The following is a 17,634-nucleotide window of genomic DNA, read 5'->3' on the forward strand; positions in this document are numbered from 1 at the left end:
AATAGACTAATTAAAAATATGCATATCTTCTATTTATGAGAACTAAGTAAAAATATAAATGTATGAAATGTTTACTTTGTATTCAATAAATTTTTTGTAAGTCAACTATGCACCCATTTAAAAAAAAATTATTACTGAAGTATAGTTGACACACAATGTTATATTAGTTTCAGGTACACACTATAATAGATTAACAATTCTTTTTATTATGCAATGTTTACCATGATAAATATAGTTATGCTTTGTCACCGTAAAGAATTATTGCAATAGTATTGACTTAGGTCCTATGCTGTACATTTCATCTCTGTAACTTATTTGTTTCATAACAGGAGGTTTGTATCTGTTAATCGCCTTCACCTATTTTGCCCATCTCCCCGTATTCCTATTCCTCCCCTCTGGCCACCACCAGTTTGTTCTCTATTTACGAGTCTGTTTCTGTTTGTTTGTTCATTTGTTTTATTTTTTAGATTCCACATGTAAGTGGAATCATACGGCATTTGTTTTTTTCTGTCTGACTTATTTCACTTAGCATAATACCCTCTATGTCCACCCGTGTTGCTGTGAATGGTTAAGATCTCATTCCTTTTTATGGTTGGGTAATCATAAAAATAATAATTATATCTGCTATTTATTGAGAATTTTATTCTTTGTCAGGCATTGTGCTTAAGTGTTTCAAAGGCATACTTTTACTGGCCATATAACTCCTTCGACTTAGAATTATTTTTACTTATATTTTACAGATCAAGAATATGGGGTTTAAACAGTCAAGTGACATGATCTATTGCGGTCGAGTTAGTACCCAAAACCAAATGTTTCTGATTTCCAAGTCATGATCTTTTTGTTTTACTATATTGTCTGATATATTCAGCATGCTGCCTTATCTTTGGTAGTCTCTGGAAAGTCTCCATATATGGAACTCTGGTTTGGATAACTATGACTTTACAAAGTTCTACAATTGTAAACATCCTGTAAATACTATGAAGTATAGCACATAACAATTTATAACTCCTATTAACATATAACTTAGAATTCAGGTGACGCGCTCACTGAAAGCCCTTGATGGATGAATACATTTTTAGTTGGATGAACTCTAATAAAGACTATTTTTAGTGGAATACAACCTACAGTCAGGGGAAAAAGGAAAAAGTTCTGGTAAAACTGTTATTAGTTTCCTTTGTCTTGTGTGCCGGTGGGGATATAGAGACCTCACTGAAGATAGGGTAGGAAGAAACAAACAGTAAATGGCCTTTAATACAGTGTTAAGGTTTCTCATTTTCCACAATAGGCAATGGGAATCTACTCATATTTCTGTGACAGAGTTGTGACAAGATCTGAGAAGAATCACTATACTATTTAACAGGAGTCACAAAGTCAAATGCTCACAAGCCCCAGGACATACCACAAATTTATAAAACAAGCCTGAGGAATATAATCAGCTTCAGTGTCAAAAGGATAATAGACTGTGCCAGAGACCATGGAAAGGTCTTTGGAAAAGGAAATCCATGGCAGGGACTATCACTGCTTTATAGAAACTCAGGTCTCATGATGCCAGACGCAGATTCAAGAGATCAGACATCTGAACAACAATGTGGAATTTTATGGCTTTTAAATATTGGTAATAAATTCAAACATAAAACTCAAAACGCGTAGGTCTGCTGGCAGGAATGGGTGTATGAATGCCCAGGTTAGGAGATTTTTGCTACAGATTCATCACATACAAGAGAATAATTAGTGTCCACTAAAATAATAATCTATTAATAAGATATGATAGATAGTATACAGAAAATATTTAATGTTATAAAGCAGTTTTTGTATATTATTCTCTTTAATCCTCCAACGTGTATATGTAAATATATATGTATAAAATAGACATTAGATGTATAGAGACACATTATATATACATACGTACATATATATTATAAATGTATAAATGTATTTATATGTATATGTTCTTCCTTTGTTTCCTCCTCTTTCTTTCTCTTTCTCTTTCTCTTTCTCTTTCTCTTTCTCTTTCTCTGTCTCTGTCTCTGTCTCTCTGTCTCTCTGTCTCTCTCTCTCTCTCTCCCAAGTTTCTTGCCTAAGGGATAATCTAAGTGGGTAACTATCTTCTCTTGCAATAAAGACTATTATGATTAATCATGAAAGTCACTGAACATTTGTAATCGTCTCAGGCATACTTCAAATAACAAAGTTTGAGAAGTGGTTTAAAGATATTTCTACTTTAAGTAGGCTTTTAAATTTCTTAAAATTTTATGGCATATAAACTGGAAAAAGTTGAGCAACAAAATACATAAAACCGACACTGGATTATAACCTAAAGAATTAAATAAGTATCTTTGACTCTATATTGATACAAGTAGATGACAACTATAAAAAAAGAAGAGAAAGGACAATTTTTTGACAGAAAATTTCAGTTGAGAAATGTGTTAATGAGTGAATGAAAGAGAAAATTGTTATTAGAATACTACAGTTTAAATTACTTCAGGCAACATCCACCAATAGATGCTAACCTTGGTGGGTAGGGGTTTGAGAAGAAACAGGACAGGACATTTGCATTGTCTCAAAAATATTTAATTACATGGGGTGCCTGGGTTGGCTCAGTCGGTTAAGCATCTGACTTTGGCTCAGGTCATGATCTCATGGGTTGTGAGCTGGAATCCCATGTTGGGCTCTGCACTGACAGTGTGCAGCCTGCCTGGAATTCTCTCTCTCCTTCTCTCTCTGCCCCTCCCCCACTGGCATGCTCTCTATTTATTTATAAATAAATAAACTTAAAAATTTTTTAAAATATTTATTTACAAAAGGAAAGTATAAGTTTATAGTGGATAACCCTGGCAGATACTGCCTTAACCAGGTGAATAAGGTCAACATCAGTAATAGTAAAACATATTGACATCAGGCACCCCCTGATACATCACCTTTGCGGCATCCTTCACAATATACAACTCAATTTAATAAAAAGTAAACATCAGATACATTCAATTAAGAAGCACCCCATGAAGTAACTGGCCAATGCATTTCAAAAAATCTCAAGGTCACCAGAGACCAGGAAAGACTGTGGAACAGCGGCACGTTAGGACACATGCAGACACAGCTGAATGCAATGTGGGGACACGGGATCAGAAAAAGGACATTATTGGGAAAAGTGGTAAAACCTAAATATCTATTCTTCAGTTCATTGTTTTGTCCCGATGTTAATTTTTTAATGTTGATAATTTTATTATAAGGAAACTGGATGAAAAGTATCAGGGAACTCTGTACTATCTTTGCTACTCTTCTTGAAATCTTAAATTATCTCAAGAAGTTAAAATACAAAATTAAAATATAACCATACACGCACACAGCTTCTGGAATAGGTTATAAATGACTAAAATTTAGAGCAAACACTTAGCATTTTAAATCTCACGTTCATTTTTAGATAGAGCGTAAGTGATTGAGATGCTAACCCCATCAACTCTCCTAACCACACTCAGCTTGTATTTGTGTTTTTCCTCCTTAACAGAGAGGTCAATGTTTCTAGAAGTTTTGTATGCATAAGAGTCATCTGTGGAGACTGACATATTTCCAATTCTCAGCTCCCTTTAGAAACTCCTGGGGTCAAGGAAACTTAATTTTTAAGAGAAACAGGTGATTCTGAAGTAGGTGTTCCACAACTCCCTTTTCAAGGACATTGATACAGATCTAATTATAGGACTGGCTATGCCCAATAAATATTCTTGATGAGTGGATTTGTGACCCATTGAGCACAGGGTAACAGCACATTCATAATGACCGCAATGATCTTATTCAGCAGTAACCTGATCCGGGGTTTTTTAACCCTTATGAAACGTAAGAATCACTTGCAAGGCCTGATCTGTTACCTCGTGTCTCTGACTCCTGTTCGCACATCCACATGCACATACGTGTGAGAGGTCAGACATTTGACTATCCATTTCTTAGTAAGCATTCTAGGCAAGTCAGGTACACATGTGTCTTGGCACAAACGATGAAAAAGATATTAGAAGAACGTATTTGTAGCTATCAATATGTAAGCTACGTTAGTGAATGAGTTTATAAGTTGACCTACAGATACAATTCAGTGACAGGGACAGGGTTCCTGGAAATAAGGGTTCCAAGGAAATAATTTATTACGATGTATTTCTGTCACTTTTAATAAATATATGCACATATATATATACTTATATATGTATTCATATTGCCACTGCATTTTTGTGTTAGAAAATATATCTCTCAACATGAATTAGTCAGATTTTTTGGTCAGATGAAAAAAAATGTTTGTTTATTTATTAAAGGGAGGGAAAGAGAAAAGCAGAGAGAGGGGGAGAGAGAGAGAATCCCAAACAGCCTTCACATTGTCAGTGCTGAGCCTGACGTGGGGCTTGATCCCGTGAACTAGGAGATCATGACCTGAGCCGAAATCAAGAGTCGGGTGTTTAACTGACTGAGCGACCTAGGCACCCCTGGAATTAGTCAGATTTTATACTTTAAATTTGAAAAGTTTTGTTTATTATCATGAATAGTTTAAGTTATTTCTATGTATATTGTACAGCGTGCCTTTCCAATCATGTTAATGTCTATTTAATAGTCAAGACAGTACCATATGATGGACAAGACCATAGGCTGTGGATCGATAGTCCACATTTTCAGTTCTGTTGTCTTAAGCCATTTATTTCAGTTCTTTCTGCCTCCATCTCTTCGTCTGCTGAATATGATTGATAATTATACTCATATAATTTCTTTGAATATGAATATGAGTTAACACCAATTATATCAGATCTAACACACCATCAGTTGTAAGATAAACCACTGTGTTTTGTACCACTGAGAATGAAACGTGTACATGCTGCCAGTATTTAGGAAAAGATGCATTCACTTTTAGGAGACACCTGATTTCAGTGATGTTCAGATTTGTGGAAGAAAAAAAAAGGTGTACCCTACAATTGATTATATGCATTATGTAAAAAGTGATGGGGTAATTCTAGAATGATTTGTATTATTAGGTCAAATGTTTTTTGCCCATTTGACAAATGAGGAAACTTTGATAAAAGGGAGTAAATAATTTGTTGAAGGCCAACAGCCAATCTGATTTAGGAATGCAATTAACGTTTCCTGATTGCTAGATTGGTGTAATTTCTAATTTCCATGCTTCAGAAATATGAATTATTTATAGTAGAAATAACAAGTAGAAAATTTTGTCCCCTATTTGATATGATATGTTAGTTTTATAGAAAGACATTTAGTTTACAGACTTTATTCTAAATTAGTTGTATTTTGTTTTACAAATATAATTTAGGTGATACATTGGGATTACAGCCTTTATCTCAAGGTAGCTTTTAATTCTTTTTTTTTTATATTTTTTTAATGTTTATTTATTTTTGAGAGAGAGAGAGAGAGAGAGAGAGCGAGAGAGAAGAAGGGGAAGAGAGAGAGGGAGACACAGAATCCAAAGCAGGTTCCAGGCTCCAAGCTGCCAGCACAAAGCCTGATACGGGGCTCAAACCCATGAACCACAAGATCATGACCTGAGCTGAAGTCAGACGCTTAACCAACTGAGCTACCCAGGCGCCCCTCAATGCAGTTTTTTAAATGAGACTTCCTTCAAATGATTGTATTGAGTTTGCCAATTTCAATACATAAAAATAATATAATTGCACTTAAATTATTTGAAATAAAGTTGAAAATATAAAATTCAAAAATACACATACACAAATTAACATGCTAATTTATGCATTGACATGTTACCAGTGAGGAAGCACAGATACAAAGAAGTTATGCTACTTGCTAATTATTCAAATAAAATTTAAAATTGACTTAAAATTTCTGTGCATCTTGAATGAGTTTTTGCCACTGCTCCTGCACTGGGGTCCAGGGATCTATCTTTCCCAGTTAGAATCTACCCCTCAGGAGTCAAATTAATTTTGCTAAACATCTCTGTTTTGTTCTTTCATTTAGATGTATTTTTGGTCCTCAAAATATTAGCAGAAAATACTCTATGGTTTTCGGGCCAACTCAATTTTATAAGTGCATAACTTCACTAGAAATTTCTCACTAGTAAAATGAGAGGGAAATCCTGCCACAACCTGTCATCATTCAGGGCAAGACTGGCCTGAGCCAGTTGACAGTCATTTATCTTTGCATTAGTGTGTTACACAAGTTATTGAGTATAATGATTATTTGATGAGACAAGCTATTAAAATGGATTCTGGCAAAGATCAAGACTAGTAGAAAACTCTTATTTATTTTAATTTTTGTCCCCATCTCCAATTGCCAGGACAAGCTTTCTAACACTTTGATCAGCCAATGTAAGAACAGATACGATGGCCTGAGGGTATCATGAGTGAGTGAAAAGAGAAACTCACAAGTGGAAGTGCCTGCTTTGTGCCAGGTACTTAAATCAATTCCAGAGTCTGGTTTGAGTGCCTATAGTTCTTTCTGCCACATTTAAATATAGCAATTTTATTAAGGAAAAGTTATTCTTAAGGTTGTTACGAGGGCTTTCAGTATGGATAGCATAGTGGGACAATTTATGTATTTGTAGATAGTCTTTACAAATAGCCTGAAGATTCTAAATCTTATTAGAGGGTTGAGTTCAACATGGAACTATCTGAAGCATCACAGTGAAAAGGGGTTGAGTTGGAATCGTAAGAGTAGGTCCATAAAGTCAGGCTATTCCTGAAGACCTTGGAAATCTTTGTTTCTCTAATGTAAGGGTTTGAATTGCTAAGGTATCCCAAATTGTCTACTCGCTTCTGTGCGTCCCCTACATCCAGTGACTTCTGAGCATATAATCAGATATTGGAAGTCTCTGCAGGTATCGACATTCTACAAAATGCAGTCACATAAGCTTTCATGAGAATTGGCTGAGCTCTCTCTAATTAGAGTGTAAGTTAGTAATTGGCCATCCCTTAGAGAAGGGTAATCACACCAATACGTACATGGTAGACTTGTGAAAAAGACATCACGATCTTTATGTCTACATATTTCAAAGAAACCAGGGATATCACAAATTCCTTATGGCAATGCAGTAGGCTTTGAGAGGGGCAGGAATTTGCTTTCTTCTTATATGGCTGGTGTATTTCCAAAATCACTTGCTTCTTCCTTTCCAATTCCTTTTTCTAATTTCTTCTAAATCGATGTCACTATAGATGGCAATACCTCAACCCACAGAGCACAAAACCTATTTGAGGCACTTTAATTATGTGATATCCAATATCAAGGTTGATTTGTCTCGTAGCAAAATTAGTATAATTGTATCTTTTTTTTTTCTTTAAAAAACCCAGTAAATTTTAAGCGGTTTTCCTATGTAGGGGGGAATTAAGTTGAATTAAGTTTTAACTTATGGAAACTTTATCGAATTAGGATAAATGAGGCAAAGAGTTTTCATAACATAGCTCGAATTAAACTTATTAAAGTTATAGTCTCAGCAACATGTGTTAAAGAAAACTATGGTTAATATTAAGAGGTCAAGTGGTAAATACAAAACAAAATTTTCACCCCCTAAATGTATGGCCTATAGTTTGTTCTTTGACTTAAGCTACACCTTTAATTTAATTTTTTTTTGACTTAAGCTACCTATTTAAAATTTTTTTTTAACGTTTATTTATTTTTGAGACAGAGAGAGACAGAGCATGAACGGGGGAGGGTCAGAGAGAGAGAGAGGGAGACACAGAATCTGAAGCAGGCTTCAGGCTCTGAGCTGTCAACACAGAGCCCGGCGCGGGGCTCGAACCCACAGACCGCGAGATAGTGACCTGAGCAGAAGTCGGCCACTTAACCGACTGAGCCACCCAGGTGCCCCAAGCTACATATTTTAAACAGTAGCGTCAGGATCACAAATCATTTTGAAATGTCATAAAAATGTTCCGAGTTTGTAGTTGAAAGAGTTTAGAGGTACTATTTGAAGTTTCATATTTTCTTTGTTCAACAATCCACTTGTAGGTTATTCTGACCCACCTTGGGACCAAAAAAAAAAAAAAAATGAAAGTAGAATGGCATTTTGGAAATAAATCTTCATTCTGAAAACTTCTTGAATGATGAACTCAGCAAGGTATACTTCAAATGAAAATGTCTTTGCCAATCCCTCTGTCAAATTTCACGTGCATTTTTATTGCCAGATTTCTTTTCTTTCCACTTTTACTAAAATCCCAATACATAAATAGTGCCCACAGATGTACGGCCTGATAATGCATTATGGTAATTCAATACATATTAAAAGCCTGAAAGATATTAAGAAGAGAGTTATTTTTTTTAATTTTTATTAATATTTATTCATTTTTGAGAGAGACAGAGTGTGAGCAGGAGAGGGGCAGAGAGAGAGGCATACACAGAACTCAAAGCAGGTTCCAGGCTCTGAGCTGTCAGCACAGAGCCCTACGTGGGGCTGGAACTCATGAACCGTGAGATCATGACCTGAGCTGAAGTTGGACGCTTAACTTAGTGAGCTACCCAGGTGCCTAAGAAGAGAGTTCTAATAGATTCCTTATGGAGGAAAAATATTATTAGATGAAAAAAAATTAATGATCTCTTTTTGATAGAGGGAAACTATATTTTATTTTATTTTTCTTAATTGGGTTGTAAATTATTTATCATCAAAATTCACAAAAATTTTGTAGGCTACCCAGAGGATTCCCTGAGTTAGAATTTCTCATTTAGAAATACTTTCTTTAAATTTTGATATAGATCATATAACTTCATGTTCTGATCATTTTCTTTCTGTCTACTCCTCTGGCTTTGATTTGGGAGATTCCAAGTGAGATAACCTTGTTTTTTTTTTTTTAAATAGTTACTTATAAAATAGAAGTATAATTAGATTACAGACTCTTTGCTAAGAATTAAGAGACAATAATGTTGGATGGAAACATATAGATAATTTAGTCAAATGCCCACAGTTTTTCTCTAATGTCACTATAGGAACAGAAAACAACAACACCACCACTGCCATAAAACCCGTAAAGCATGTTTTCTTTTAAAAAGATCAGGGTTAAAAAATTGGAAACAATATCTAGAATATTTGAAATCAGAACATGTATTTATATAGCTATTTCTATCCATAGAAATCTCTAGAACCATTGCCTTGAAAATAAGAATGTGTGAAACAAGAAATCGATCTTGACATGTTTCTTGATAGTTTAAATGGAACCTATCCAAATATCAAGGTACAGGTTAGGCATTACTGACCATTCCAAGGTCCTTATATTTATTGAGATAATAGCAAAAGGGTTGAAACTCTACTTGACAAATGCAGAAATAAATGAAAGTTGTACTATTTTCTAAAGAAAGTAGCTGTGTGTGACTAATACGTTCTCCTTTCACTCAACTAACAAGGAGCATCATCTGTGTGTAAGGTGTAGGGAAGGCATCTGAATATAGAGAGATGAAATACGCATCTGTGTTCATGAAGTTTATGGGGGTATGCAGATAATACAGAAGTTTTACCAGCTAATCATTATACAGGAGATACAGAGATTAAAACATCTAAGTGAGCTGTTCAAACGCCCGGAGCAGAAGGCTTGCCATTTCTCCTTGCTTTCCCTCACTAAGCACAGACATAAACACTGGAAGTGGTGCAGGGGTCCAATAAAGGAGAACCCCGAAACATGGTAAGAATAAAGAGAGCTGGTATAGATCTCAGGGTTCGAGCGATAGCACTGCATCGGGTTGTCTTGTGTCTTCCTGCATAATAGAGAAAGGCCGTCCATACCTGGTATTTTCCCATCTGTGACATAGCAGCAGAAGGTGGTCCAGGTAAGCTCATTATTTTCCTAGACCACAGAGCAGTCTAGATAACACCAGATGAAACTGAAACAGGGGAGATACTCTCCTTAACCACCTGACCTGAGAGTGTGCTTTTCTGTTGCCAAGAAATACCTGGCCTGGAGGGAGAGCCTACAGGAGAGGGCCAGCTCCAGCTGCCAGCCTGGAAGGAAATGGAAGGCTGGCAGGACTAAGACCCACAGGACTAAAACTTTCCAGTCCAGCAGCCAAGTGGCACCAGCTAGAGGGTCCAAACACACTCCCCACCCACAGTGGAGAACCAGCTTTTGCCACCTCAGGCAGGAGCCCCACCACCAGCTCAACCAAGGAGACTAAAATTACACTGCAGAGGCTGAAAAATCAAACCACTGTTGCAATCCCAGCCCACCGAAATAGGACTGGATTCTCATGCCAAGCCAAGGCAGTGTGAACGCCTACTCACACAGAAGAAGTCAAGAAGTCATTACCTCATAATAAAAGGATCAGCCCAGTAACTAGACATAGCAATTCCAAATGTGCACAGATTTGAAAAATACACGAAACAAAAAATGACAGAGTTAAAGGGACAAATCCACAGTTGGAGGTGGAGGCTAGAACACTGCCATTACAACAACAGGTAGGATTACTAGAAAATCAGCAAGGATCTAGAATGTTTGAACAATACATTCGACTAAGAGGGTCTAACTGACAAATATATAGACGACTTTAGCCAATAGTAACAACATACAGGACTTTTTTTTTTTAGGCTTCCATGGAGCACTCACCAAGAAAGACAGCATTGTGGCCCCCAAGACAAGCCTCAACAGTGTCAAAGAATTGAAATGATACAAACTGTGTTGTCTGACCACAGTGAGATCAAACTAGAAACAAGACAACAGGAACAACATTAACAGAGTAACAAGAGGATTCTCTGAATAGGTGGGAAATAGCACACTTCTAAATAATCCATGGGTCAAAGATGAGGTCTCAAAGGGTCTAAAAATAACACTACTAAGTACTACTGAAAAGAACACATAGAAAGCAATTCTATACAATGACTAAGTGGGTGTTACTCCAGTGATGCAGCGATGACTCAACATTACACGATCATTGTAACTAATAATATCAACAGACTAAAGAAGAAAAACCACGTGATCATATCCATTGATGTATAAAAATAATTGGACCAGAGTCAACATCAATGTATGGTAGAAACTCTCAGAAAATTAGGGATAGAGAATGTCCTCAAACTGATGAAGAGTATTTACCAGAGACCTGCAGGTCACGTTGTGCTTAACGATGAAAGACTAAATGCTAAGATTGGAGGTTTAAAAAGAAGTTAAAACTCAACCAGAGTCTGGTATTTACATAAGAAAAGAGAACCAAAAATAGCCGCACCAGCTTTGAAGTCAGGTGTGCACCGTGACTGTGACATCTATAGTGTCGCGTATCTGCGTAGCCAATCCTGGAAGAACATTGGTCTGCAACCTAGTACCAGAGATCCGTGGGTCAGATGCAAGGTAGATGGGTTAAACAGAGCTGTTAACAGAATAAAAAAATAGCAGTGTTATAAAACTAAAGCATGCCTTCCTTAGTCTGTGAGTAATCCGAAATGTATACCAGAATAATACTATGTTTCTTAATGATGATATCAAAGCAATATATCACTGTGATTACAATATGTTGGGATGCTGCATCACAGCTGTCCAAGAGCTGCAGCCTGTTTGGCTGCCCCACAGCAATACTGCAATTTTAATTAACATTTGGGGAGCGGCAGATCAGTTCAACAGTCCTTCTCATTTAATTGATAGCCTTTTGAAAATTGAGCTGCTTGTTTCATGCATGGACCATTGCTTCCCACCTGCAGGATTTATTTGGATGGCTACCTGTTAAATCTTATCTGTAATCATCATGAATTTGAATGCCCATCATTTCTGTTTTGAAGTGCATTTCAAGGAATGAGCTCAAATGTTAAAGAAGCCATTTTGTAACAGAAAAGGAGAGAATACTTTTTTTCTATTTATTTTGATACTTCCCAGAGAAAATCTAGAGGACATTCTATTTTTTTATACTGCTTTAATGTTTAAACAAGCACGCAGCTCTATTTCTTAGATGCTAATATTAGTCCTTGAGGTAGAAATGATATAATAATAATAATTCCATGGATATGTTTTCAGACATATTGTGGACACTGTTGCTTGTGTATCAATATCATTCTCTTCTTCCTCCTCAACAGAGTCCCAAAATTCTTCAGATATTTACCTCTCTGACAACTTGGCCAATCTCTTTCAGAAAATAATGAGCCTATTCACAGCTCCACTGAGTAGTTTGAGAAAATCAGAATAACTGTATCTCCTTTTTTGATATTTGAAGCAAGAATGGTGATGCTGATCTAATACAGATCAATAAGATACCGGGAGGAGTTTAGCAAAGCTTCTGTGAAAGTACTCTCCTATCACTTCCAAGGGGTGAGGGTATCCTTAAATATCTCAGTTTTTGTACCAAATCTTTAAGAAAGCCATCCTGTCTTCGAAATCTCATTTATGATGTCCTGCAATCTAGTGAGAAAGGAATTTCTTGGATATAAATGTAATCAGTTCCGGGAAATGTCATTAATGATCAGACAAGATGTAGACTGATAATTGACCATTTAATTTAACAATATGGAGACCAAATTGAGGACCTTGATAACATCAGGTGCCCTGGGGTATTGGAAACCAAAGCTTGAATGGGGAGGGTTCAAAAGGATGTGGAAGAACAAATTACAGACAATTGGAGACAATGCAATTGTCCATCAACAGATGAAGGGATAAATGGAATATTGTATGTATACACATACTGCCTATAATATATGTTTCATATAACATGTTTCATATATATTGTATATATCATATGCATAATACATATATAATATGTATCATATATACATTTCACGTATATATGAAACTGAATATTATTCAGCCATAAAAAGGAATGTATGCTACAGTAGGGATGAACCTTGGATATGTTATACTAAGTGAAAGAAACCAGTCGCAGAGGAATAAATATTGATTTAATGATTCCACTTATATGAAATATTCAGAATAGGCAGATTTATTGTGCAACTACCAAGGGCCGGGGGAGTGGAAAATGGGGAGTTATTGGTTAATGAGTATGGGGTTTCTGGTTGAGGTGGGAGGTTTTGGAATAGATAGTTGTGATGGTTACACAACATTGTGATTTTAAAATACCACTGAATTATACGCTTAAAAAATGGTTGAAATGGCAGATATTGTGCTATATATATCTCTCGCCACAATAAAACCTTAAATATTACAAATAATCAGTATAGACAAATCTTATACAGAATTTTTATAAAATAAGTAGAGATATTGAGTGCTAGCTGGACAAGTCAGTACGAGGAAACACAGTCTGGAAAACCGTAAAAATCAGAGTATTGTGATTATCATAATTAATGACACTTAAGGACAGAAATAAATTTTCAATAATGACATTTTGAGAATGTCGCCGTGGAAACATTTTAACGATAGCTGAAAGAAAAGTGGGAAACAAAGGTTTTCTCCTTGAAAATCAAGACTGTAAAGCGATATCTTTTAAAAAAGGACATAGTTGGCTCTTTGGAAGTAACGAAGAGGTGGGTCAAACTGTATTATATACACATCATTGTGAAGGACAAGAGGTGTGTACTGTGTGTTCAATCATCCCATGGACTCTATTGACAAGTGTTTTTATGTGGAGGGAATGTATTATTAGGCTTGCAGTTATTAAACTAAAAATGCTATGAAAGGTTATTCTAATTAAAAACTCTTCTAGAGGTGAGAAAGAAGTCACTGATGAAGCACTTGCTCAAATCACTAGTTTAATTCAGATTAATGAATCTACAAAGTAGTCACAGATTGAATAGGATATAAAACAGTAGAAGGCATCCTCTTTACTGCATGCTCGATAATCAGGAAACAAACTCTTTTAGATGAAAAATGCCAACAAAGTTATTCATTTAATTGTAATAAAGCCCAAAACCAAACCAAAAAAATTAAGTTCAGGGCATAAATGTGTTATGAACACATTTTATATTCATAAGTTACATGTTTACACTTTTGTGTGTAGAAGCAACCTGTTTTTCATGTATACTTGTTTTTCTGCCAACTTATGTTACTCTCACTCAAATTAGAGCTAGAGATATTTGAATATGTGATTGCAAAAACAATGTAGAAATGGCCACTAAAATAGAAATAGGCATAAGACAGAGACACTTAAATCAGAATGGGAACTAAGGAAGGTCTTCCTGGAGAGGGTTATATTCGTCTCATGCCTCTTAAAAGATGAATGTAAACCAGCTCAAATATAACATGCATTGAAGAAGGATGTACGTAGCTAAGGGAAATTATGAAAACATCTTCCATGAGCAGTAAGTGCCATGCGATAATTGTGGTGCAATTGTAATTATAGCAGGAGAAAAAGGATCAAACTAGATGACTCACGTTTTCTTTTGATTTATGATATACGTTTTTACCTGACAGCACTTTGAGAGAATTACATGAGAAAATGTACATGAGCAAAATTGTTCTTTCTTCATGGCTCCATTGGGATTTTGCACCAGTTCATTCATTAGAGAACAACTCACTAAGCACCTGCTACGTCCAAGGCCCCATGCTAAGATTGAGTGACACATCATGAACTAAAATTAACGGAATACCCCCCGCCTTAGTTCATATTCTTGAAATAGGTGATCTTTTCTTTAGTCCTTGCTTCATTCCCATGTCTCTGTATGAGATGGTGATAAAGATCCTCAGATGACCCCCTAGTTATTGATAAGAATCAAGGACATGCTTGCAGCCATGATTCCCTGTTGCTTTTCCACAAACTACAGACTATGAAACAACTTCCTTGTTAAGATTTGCAAAACCAAACCAACCAAAAAAACAGGTGAGGAGGATTAACAGACTGCTCTTTAGGTTCATCTAAGTGAGGCATCTTTTATACTTTGATAATAATGGCAATAGGGATACGTAACTCTTTCAAATGCTTATTATGTGCCAGTGCAGGACCATAAAGCCCTATACATGCATAATTTTCTTCAATCCTCACAACTCTATGCCATTTAACACTATTTTATATGTTTTTAAAATTTATTTTCCTAAGCTACATAGTTACAAAGTAGCAAACATAGATTTTATTTTTTACTTTAGAGGAGAGGAGGAGGGGAGAGAGGCCAAGGCAAAGGGAGAGAGAGCTCCACGTCCAAAGGGTACAATGCAGGGCTCGATCTCAGGACCCTGAGATCATGACCTGAGCTGAAATCAAGAGTTGGACGCTTAACCGATTGAGCCACCCAGGCGCCCCAAAATGTAGATTTTAAACCCAGGTGTCCTATAGAGCTTGCACTGTTCTAGCCTCTGAGACTTACTTTTCTAATTCTCCCAGATTTTGAACCTTGATGTGAAACATGGCCCAGACAAATGCAGACTCTGTATCTTGAGCAGTTGCCCGATCAGCCAATGAAATAAATAAAATATAATATACCACTGCTATCCTTGAATCACATAGGTTGTTCTATGCGGAATGGGATGATTGGTAGTAAATGGATTCTAATATAATTTTCAAATTAAATGAAATGTAAAGGAGACTGACAACATTCACACGTAACTATATAAATGCTATTAAAGAATTTGTCATATCTTAATATTCTAGATTTTTATTCATATTATTTGTATATCATATATACATAAAATAATTGTACACATGTAACACTTATGATATGCGTATATGCATTAATCTTTCTTCCTCACTTTGTCATAAATTTTATACTCACTTTGAACTTTAGAAGGACTTTGAACGTTATAATCAAATATATACACAGCACCCTCAACTCCCATTCTCTTTACAGCAGGGGAAATCAAGAATAAAATCAAGATTCTTCTCTCTTCAAATCATTTGTATAAGTATATATTCTACAAGTACAACAAAGAATATCCGACAAACCAGGGTTGATAAAGTCCCAGATTAGTTTTTGGCTGAGCCAGCTTAAATGCTGAAATGTTTCAGCATAAGAAGGTAGCTATTTGTTATGCTTCACAAAATACTTGGCATTATTAATTCTACTTATACTGTTACCTCTATTAATATTAAACAAGTTTTATTATCATCAGTACCATCTATTATTTTTAATGTTTTTTTGGGCCATGTAAGTGTGTTTACATATATCATATAGATTAATCATCATTCAACATTTAGCAGATAAGGGAACCGAGAAAGAGAATAAACAGCATGTTCAGCACCACACAACTTACGAGTCCCATTTTCTCTTCAGTTTTATTTAACATACCCCGTTCATCTATCACCATTACTGAAGACCCCACTGTAGGCCATGCGCTGTGTTTTTACACATGTTATTCATTCCTCAGTAAATTACTTACATTTTTAGGTAATGGCGGTCAATGATAATGGTAAACGCTTTCACAGTGCTTTAAAATAATCTATAGAGCATATTAGGTTTACAATCACAGGTACATTTCTAGAAACTTTTAAGGGATAGACCTGTTTGTTATCCCAGGTTTGCAAGCAGGAAACTCAAACCCAGAGTAATAAAATGATTTGTAAAACTCCAGGCAGCTGGGCATGCCGGTTAAGATTAGAACCTAGGTGTTCTGAATTGTGTGTTCTGAATTGTGACACCACTTCCTCTCATTATACCTCACTGACATGTACTAGCCTTAGTGAACTCTCTGCTGAAAGCATTCCACTCTTCTGCCTCCCCTGTGTACCTGATTAATGTTTACAGAACTTAGACAGCTATTCATTTTAAGTATTATGTTATATACAAAGGCTAGTCAGATTAACGAGAGCTTTAGGATTGATTGAAGTGTTTATCATCTTTCGGAGTTTGACTTTTAAAAAAATAAAATCCATTCCAAAAAGTATGTGGGTGGAAGGTCTTTGCAGTGTTAATTTCCAATTGGTAGTGTTGTAGTTAATTTCCAATTTTAGGTAGTGTTGTAGCCAACATTTCCACTAAGAGAGACATACATTTTTGAGCAAGATGGACACTGTTAAAAAGAATTTTATTTTGATCCATAAAAACTGAGATCATTTCTATTTTCAACAATAAATAATTGCTACTATGTATTTTCCCCTAGGACAAAGAAGTGTCTATTAAGGGAACAGTACTTGCTTTTGTCATGATTCTGGTCCTTTGACATTGCTACTCACTCCTAAATTAGCTTTCTCCTTGTACTCAGAGAAAGCAGAAAGCCGCCTTGGCAATGCAGGGTGTTACGTCCTCATGGTATTCATGAACAGGGAACGAGAGCCCCCGGTTTGTGAAATCAAGATGTCTGAGAGTCGATGTGCCCAAGGTTTTCTCTTTAATCAGCTGCGGTACGCTGCACCCTGAACTCAAATTATCCCTGCGACAGGAGTAATCAGGGCAGAATAAAACCTGGGTGATTCTCCTTGGCCCAGTTTATCTTCTCACAGCCACGGGGAAGGTTGCTGCATCAATCAAGTCTCCAAATAAAAAGGTAATTATTTCTTGATTTCTCTGGAGCAGATGCAGTGAGAACAAGGTTGCTTCCACTGAGAGTCCCTACCGTGTTGCCAAACAGCAGCGGTTATCTTAGAAGACAGAAGTAATTACTTGCAAGATGTTCCTGTCTTTTTAGGTAGGGCTGAGCGCTCCTCATTAAGATTCACTTGGCATTGGAGCAACCACCACGGGTCAGGCACAATACTAGATATTTTCATGTGCATTTAGTGATTTAAGTGCACTGAAACTTCTGACGTGGGCACACATACACACGCACACGCCTGTATGAACACTGTAAAGTGTGCATCATCCTCTTACCAAAGTGAGCGAACAGGTCAGGTGAACAAGTGACATGACGAAGGACTCAGAGCTTGCAG

General features: G+C 36.2%; 1 long non-coding RNA gene across 3 annotated transcripts in view; it reads right to left on the minus strand.

Moving 5' to 3' along the window:
* Positions 1 to 16,378, minus strand: part of LOC122237438 — a 60,703-nt gene extending 44,325 nt beyond the window's left edge. For all 3 annotated transcript variants that reach the window (XR_006216009.1, XR_006216011.1, XR_006216010.1), the window contains exons 1-2: positions 16,149 to 16,378; positions 11,131 to 11,271 (exon numbers count right to left, since the gene is read on the minus strand). This is a non-coding gene — a long non-coding RNA (uncharacterized LOC122237438). The remainder of the gene's footprint in view (positions 1 to 11,130; positions 11,272 to 16,148) is intronic.
* Between the last annotated feature and the right edge of the window lie 1,256 nt (positions 16,379 to 17,634).

This window comes from Panthera tigris, chromosome A3, assembly GCF_018350195.1.
Source record: "Panthera tigris isolate Pti1 chromosome A3, P.tigris_Pti1_mat1.1, whole genome shotgun sequence".
In the NCBI taxonomy this organism is placed as follows: Eukaryota; Metazoa; Chordata; class Mammalia; order Carnivora; family Felidae; genus Panthera; species Panthera tigris.